The following is a 7953-nucleotide window of genomic DNA, read 5'->3' as shown; positions in this document are numbered from 1 at the left end:
TGTAGTAAAGAGATATACATTCTAGAAAATGCGGAAAAAATTTAGTTTTAATGGATGAACTTCCTTTTGTTAAATTTAGAATATGAGTTCTTGTAAAAACATATTTCCTTCATAAGAAAACATTTTACATTACAGTGTGAACTACTGGATTTGATAGTGTCGTATCATAACTTGGCTGTGAATGATAAGACTGATTACTTGAAAGCATGTTAACATGCCACACTCATTATCATGGGTCATCTTTTCCATTAATAGAGTGAAAAGGATAAAAAGGAAAGTAAGCTTTTATTAAACTATTTAGTGATATTTATTGTAAAGGTTATGTGCATTTGAGATAGAAAATATCTCCATATTTTTTTTATAAAACTTTTGTTTGTATTACTCTGCTTTCCCTTCTGAAAACATGAACTCTTCCAGGTCATATAATTCCCCATTAAGTAGTCAACTCAAACTCTGTTGGTCAGAGGAAATAAATGGGAGTTCTTCATGCACAGACTTTAAGTATTATCCAGAAAATGCATGTACATTTGAAGGATGTTTTTATAGATGTATATTTCTTTTATTATTATGTCCAGCCATTATTATAATTATGGTTTGCATTTCTACGAAGACAAAATCAAGAAAGTATGTACTTTTTAGCATTCTTCTTTCACATAGATGTAAGGCTTTGATATAAAGTAGAAAACTTAGGAAATTTAATCAGTTTTGGTATTTGACCAGCACTATATAAAGCTTTAGATGGTACAGTTTTCAATTCAGATTCTTTAAGTTATATTCAATGCTTTTGAGTAGCCCCCTTCATAGCAATGATTTAGATCTGCTGTTAAATAGCATGAAATGTATAATGGAGGAATATAAGTTCCCTAGGGCTGAGCGGATTGTATGTTCTTTATATTTACATAAAAGAATATGTGCTTCATTGTAAATATTAAACAGACTTTGGTGGAACTAATTTAAATTAGATTCTATATCAAAACAAATCTCACTTTGTTATGTTCTTTTGTATTAAGACTATCACAGGGTTAAGGGAACAATCTTTAACTGTGAGAGTCTTAGGTTCATTATTAGGTGCTGCACGAGGTTATAAGGTAGGTAGCTTTGCTTGGTATTCTCATAGTCAAGTAAATTTGTAGCTTTGGAATTGGCCAGCCCTTTCTAGTCCAAGGGACAGTACTGTCAATAGGGATGTTGCTCCATGCACACCCTTACTGTCCTGAAGGGGTTTGCATATCCCCACTCCTACAGGAAGTGCAGCTTTGAGATGTCCCTTGTTGCTATGCTGGATCAGGGATCAAACCCAAACATGTTTTCTTTCCATTGGGGAATATTGTCCCAGCCATCATCCTCCAGCTTTTAATGCATGCTGGTGACATCAACCCGAAATCATGACCATTAGAGTACATTTGCCCACAGTGTCATACCGTCATCTGAAAGCACAACCCTGTCACTTGCTCCATCTGCCTCCAATGGTAACACCATTGTACATCACTTACCTCCATAAAGCTCCAGAACCCCACTATAGGTGATTTTTCATTTCAAAACAATGACATTTCACATGACCAACCAAGCCAGCAAAAAGCACCTATCAAAAGGAGATAGAGAGACAACCCAGTCTTCCTCCCACAAATCACAGACTTGAGCATACAGAAAAACCCACTCAAACAAAACAACTAATAGAAATCATAAAAGAAATGGGTGTATGTCTGGTGGGCTGGAGTTTAAGACTAAGTTGGGAGGTCACTTGTTGAATGCTTGCCAGATTATTTCACAGTATATGTGTTTAGCCAGTGTTATATGTCTTGGAAGTAGGGGGAATCTGTGACTAGAGGTTACTTAGGGGTTGGTGGTTAATTACAGAGTAGCTTGGATAGGTGCTGTTGCATAGAATTGAGTGCCAAGGGTGTTGAGGTTTCCTTCTGTAACTCACAAAACTGGGAGTAGGATTCTTTCTTTAGTATCCAGAGGGATATTTTTTTCGTACACAGTTTGGTTTTCCTGCTTTAATAAGGTGGCATCAGACAAAATTGAACAAGGACCTTGTTTGCACATATCCAATCTCTAGCTGTCGTATTGAATCCGGAGTCTGCCATTCACAACCAGTTCTCCGAGACTACTCTATGGTTGGTTACAATAGATACTTCACTTCCTTATAACCTCTCCTAGGTCTCAAATATGATGAAAATTGAAATGACTGTTATCAGAGGTTGAAAATATGATGAGAACATATATGTAACAACAAATGGTGCTACATAAAAGTGAGATGTTAAACAGACAAGTCTTTACACAGTTTCAAATTGGTCTGTATTTTTTTTTTGAGATGGCACGGGCAGCTGAGGCCCTAATCAAGGAAACAGACGAAAAATGGCCCAACCCACCCACATACACATGTATATACATACACGTCCACACACACACACATATACATACCTATACATTTAAACGTATACATATATATACATACACAGACATATACATGTATACACATGTACATAATTCATACTTGCTGCCTTTATTCATCCCCATCGCTACCCCGCCACACATGACAACCCCCCAACCCCTGCACGTACGCAAGGTAGCGCTAGGAAAAGACAACAAAGGCCACATTTGCTCACACTCAGTCTCTAGCTGTCATATATAATGCACTGAAACCACAGCTCCCTTTTCACATCCAGGCCCCACAAAACTTTCCATATATATATATATATATATATATATATATATATATTTTTTTTTTTTTTTTTTTTTTTTTATACTTTGTCGCTGTCTCCCGCGTTTGCGAGGTAGCGCGAGGAAACAGACGAAAGAAATGGCCCAACCCCCATACACACGTACATACACACGTCCACACACGCAAATATACATACCTACACAGCTTTCCATGGTTTACCCCAGACGCTTCACATGCCTTGATTCAATCCACTGACAGCACGTCAACCCCTGTATACCACATCGCTCCAATTCACTCTATTCCTTGCCCTCCTTTCACCCTCCTGCATGTTCAGGCCCCGATCACACAAAATCTTTTTCACTCCATCTTTCCACCTCCAATTTGGTCTCCCTCTTCTCCTCGTTCCCTCCACCTCCGACACATATATCCTCTTGGTCAATCTTTCCTCACTCATTCTCTCCATGTGCCCAAACCATTTCAAAACACCCTCTTCTGCTCTCTCAACCACGCTCTTTTTATTTCCACACATCTCTCTTACCCTTACGTTACTTACTCGATCAAACCACCTCACACCACACATTGTCCTCAAACATCTCATTTCCAGCACATCCATCCTCCTGCGCACAACTCTATCCATAGCCCACGCCTCGCAACCATACAACATTGTTGGAACCACTATTCCTTCAAACATACCCATTTTTGCTTTCCGAGATAATGTTCTCGACTTCCACACATTTTTCAAGGCTCCCAAAATTTTCGCCCCCTCCCCCACCCTATGATCCACTTCCGCTTCCATGGTTCCATCCGCTGACAGATCCACTCCCAGATATCTAAAACACTTCACTTCCTCCAGTTTTTCTCCATTCAAACTCACCTCCCAATTGACTTGACCCTCAACCCTACTGTACCTAATAACCTTGCTCTTATTCACATTTACTCTTAACTTTCTTCTTCCACACACTTTACCAAACTCAGTCAATATATATGGTATTGCAGTGGAATTTATTAAAAAAGGGGGTGACTGTATTGTTGACTGGTTGGTAAGGTTATTTAATGTATGTATGACTCATGGTGAGGTGCCTGAGGATTGGCGGAATGCATGCATAGTGCCATTGTACAAAGGCAAAGGGGATAAGAGTGAGTGCTCAAATTACAGAGGTATAAGTTTGTTGAGTATTCCTGGTAAATTATATGGGAGGGTATTGATTGAGAGGGTGAAGGCATGTACAGAGCATCAGATTGGGGAAGAGCAGTGTGGTTTCAGAAGTGGTAGAGGATGTGTGGATCAGGTGTTTGCTTTGAAGAATGTATGTGAGAAATACTTAGAAAAGCAAATGGATTTGTATGTAGCATTTATGGATCTGGAGAGGGCATATGATAGAGTTGATATAGATGCTGTGTGGAAGGTATTAAGAATATATGGTGTGGGAGGCAAGTTGTTAGAAGCACTGAAAAGTTTTTATCGAGGATGTAAGGCATGTGTATGTGTAGGAAGAGAGGAAAGTGATTGGTTCTCAGTGAATGTAGGTTTGCGGCAGGGATGTGTGATGTCTCCATGGTTGTTTAATTTTTTTTTGGATGGGGTTGTTAGAGGTGAATGCAAGAGTTTTGGAAAGAGGGGCAAGTATGAAGTCTGTTGTGGATGAGAGAGCTTGGGAAGTGAGTCAGTTGCTGTTCGCTGATGATACAGCACTGGTGGCTGATTCATGTGAGAAACTGCAGAAGCAGGTGACTGAGTTTGGTAAAGTGTGTGAAAGAAGAAAGTTAAGAGTAAATGTGAATAAGAGCAAGGTTACTAGGTACAGTAGGGTTGAGGGTCAAGTCAATTGGGAGGTAAGTTTGAATGGAGAAAAACTGGAGGAAGTAAAGTGTTTTAGATATCTGGGAGTGGATCTGGCAGCGGATGGAACCATGGAAGCGGAAGTGGATCATAGGGTGGGGGAAGGGGCGAAAATCCTGGGAGCCTTGAAGAATGTGTGGAAGTCGAGAACATTATCTCGGAAAGCAAAAATGGGTATGTTTGAAGGAATAGTGGTTCCAACAATGTTGTATGGTTGCGAGGCGTGGGCTATGGATAGAGTTGTGCGCAGGAGGGTGGATGTGCTGGAAATGAGATGTTTGAGGACAATGTGTGGTGTGAGGTGGTTTGATCGAGTAAGTAACGTAAGGGTAAGAGAGATGTGTGGAAATAAAAAGAGCGTGGTTGAGAGAGCAGAAGAGGGTGTTTTGAAATGGTTTGGGCACATGGAGAGAATGATTGAGGAAAGATTGACCAAAAGGATATATGTGTCGGAGGTGGAGGGAACGAGGAGAAGTGGGAGACCAAATTGGAGGTGGAAAGATGGAGTGAAAATGGAGTGTGATCGGGGCCTGAACATGCAGGAGGGTGAAAGGAGGGCAAGGAATAGAGTGAATTGGATCGATGTGGTATACCGGGGTTGACGTGCTGTCAATGGATTGAATCAGGGCATGTGAAGCGCCTGGGGTAAACCATGGAAAGCTGTGTAGGTATGTATATTTGCGTGTGTGGACGTGTATGTATATACATGTGTATGGGGGTGGGTTGGGCCATTTCTTTCGTCTGTTTCCTTGCGCTACCTCGCAAACGCGGGAGACAGCGACAAAGCAAAAATATATATATATATATATTATATATATATATATATATATATATATATATATATATATATATATATATATAGCCTGAGCCAGGTACCCATTTTATTGACCAACCCGTGAAGTACAACCTGGGATGAGTCATCTTAGATGACATGAGGTGGTAGTGTTGGATGAGGTCCAGATGATGGTTAAAAGACTTTGGTTGGCCTGTACATTAAGATACTCCTGTTGAGTTATGTAAGAGGGACTGATGATCATCATTTAAACTTTTTTTCAATGCTGATTTGTCGTAAATACAGAAGACCTGATGGGAGAGTCAGAGGTAGGTGTGGAAATAATGAAAATTGTGTATTATGTTTTTGAGTTCAGGTACATGGAGTATGTCACTGAATGAGGAGACAGTAGCTGGAAGATTTGAAGATGGCACTGATTTGTTCTTACCAGCTTAGTTTGTTATCCAGAATGACACAAAGAAGCTTCATAGACTGCACAAAGTGGAGAGTACAGGAGCCTAGTTAGATATTACGAGGTTGGACTTCGTTCACTGCTACAAGGAGAGAGGCAAGTAGTTGCTCATGTGCCATCAGCTTGCCTGAAATGGTATTAACAAGAGCATTTATTCACTCACCCATAGTTTAGAAATGCATCCATAAGCTAAGTGCCAGAATCATAAGTTAAATGAATTTCCCGAGATTCATATGTCAAGACTCTACTTTCTGCATATTTAAAAATCTTTGTAATGTCATTTGTGTATTTAAGAATCTTTGTAATGTTGTTTGTTCTTTAATGACTTGTTTTTCCTATTTTACTCTGCTCTCTTGAACAGACTTTGCTTGCCAGAATAATTGTTCAAGTGAACTGTAAGTTTCTCTTCTTCAGTCTGCTAATGTTAAGCACTGAAGTTGGAGGCTAGGGTGATTGCTTGTGTGTGCTTGCATGCTATACTGTATGAGTTTAATGACCATATATATATATATATATATATATATATATATATATATATATATATATATACATGTTTATTTACATATTCTGCTTGTTCCTAAAAAAAAGTTACTTGATGAAGAACTTACAACTGCAATGTTCACATTATTTCAGTAATTGTAATTTATCATTGTTACATGAAGAACTCCATATTTCTGGGTACAACATAGTGGAGTTAATAATTATTGTAACATGTTATGAATTCACCATTATTTTTTGGTCTGATGATTATGAAATGCAGTAGTTTCCCTAACAACTTCAGAGGACTTATATGAAGGCAAACTATTCTTAGAACTTAAGATACTTTACTCTTTTCCACCTTCAGGATGTGAAAAAAAGAGCAATGTATAAACTTGTATTGTACTCTACATTTTTCAGTGTACTTCTTCATGGTACACTGGAAGGATTGTTGGTCTTTTATGTAATGTTTGGAATGCCAAAGTATCCTTTAGATTTCTTTCATAGACTTGGAATATATATATACTGAGTTTTTCCACAATGATTTTTCTTTCAGATCAATATAAGTGTTAATATATGGTTTCATCAGGAAGTAATAAAATGTAAATGCTGATTTCTTTGATATGTGATAAAAGGAAATCAATAAAGGAAATGATCAAATCTTTGTCTTTTTTCCTATTTTCTGTTTTAACTTTTGGTAATATTTCCGATTATAAAGCAGGTTGGCAGACACTATTTTTTTTTTCTTTTAAACCAACTCATCACATGCCTTCCTTGTTGTGTAGTTATCTTTCTAGTATTAGTTGCTGTGGTAGAGAATTCACAGGATAAACACTGTCAGAAATTGCACTCATCAGTAATGCTGTAGTCATTCACTAAGCCATTATCTATCTTCTTGCTAAAAACATCATAGCAATCGTTGCTGCTGATGCTGTTCCCTGTCAAGCTAATGTCTGGTTTTAGTCATCTTCAGCTTAACTCTCATCTCATGGAGTAGGCAACCATATTCATAAGTTCAGCTATTAACTGGAGTTCTCAATGATTCTGCCAAAACAAGTATTCCAGCCTTCTGATAGGTATTCAGGTTGTGACTGAGTTTTGAAAGGAATGTACAAGTGGAAATCCAGCAAAGGAGGAGGGAAGAATATGAGATGTGTAAGCAGCATGTTAAGAGGCTGACAGAGGAAAACAAAGAAAGAGCAGAAGATGATTTTGGAGGAGAGTTGAGTGAAAAGTTTACGGAAAATAGGAAATTGTACTGAAAGGAATATATGGGCAGTATTATCTCTCCCCTATCCCCATACATTTTTTTTTTTCAAACTATTCGCCATTTCCCGCGTTAGCAAGGTAGCGTTAAGAACAGAGGACTGGACCTTTGAGGGAATATCGTCACCTGGCCCCCTTCTCTGTTCCTTCTTTTGGAAAATTAAAAAAAAACGAGAGGGGAGGATTTCCAGCCCCCCACTCCCTCCCCTTTAAGTCGCCTTCTACGACACACAGGGAATACGTGGGAAGTATTCTTTCTCCCCTATCCCCAGGAATAATCCCCATATATATTTTTTTTTTCTTGCTTTGTCGCTGTCTCCCGCGTTTGCGAGGTAGCGCAAGGAAACAGATGAAAGAAATGGCCCAACCCACCCCCATACACATGTATATACATACGTCCACACACGCAAATATACATACCTACACAGCTTTCCATGGTTTACCCCAGACGCTTCACA

This window comes from Panulirus ornatus, chromosome 34 (assembly GCF_036320965.1).
Source record: "Panulirus ornatus isolate Po-2019 chromosome 34, ASM3632096v1, whole genome shotgun sequence".
Classification (NCBI taxonomy): Eukaryota; Metazoa; Arthropoda; class Malacostraca; order Decapoda; family Palinuridae; genus Panulirus; species Panulirus ornatus.
This window is presented reverse-complemented; position numbering follows the sequence as displayed.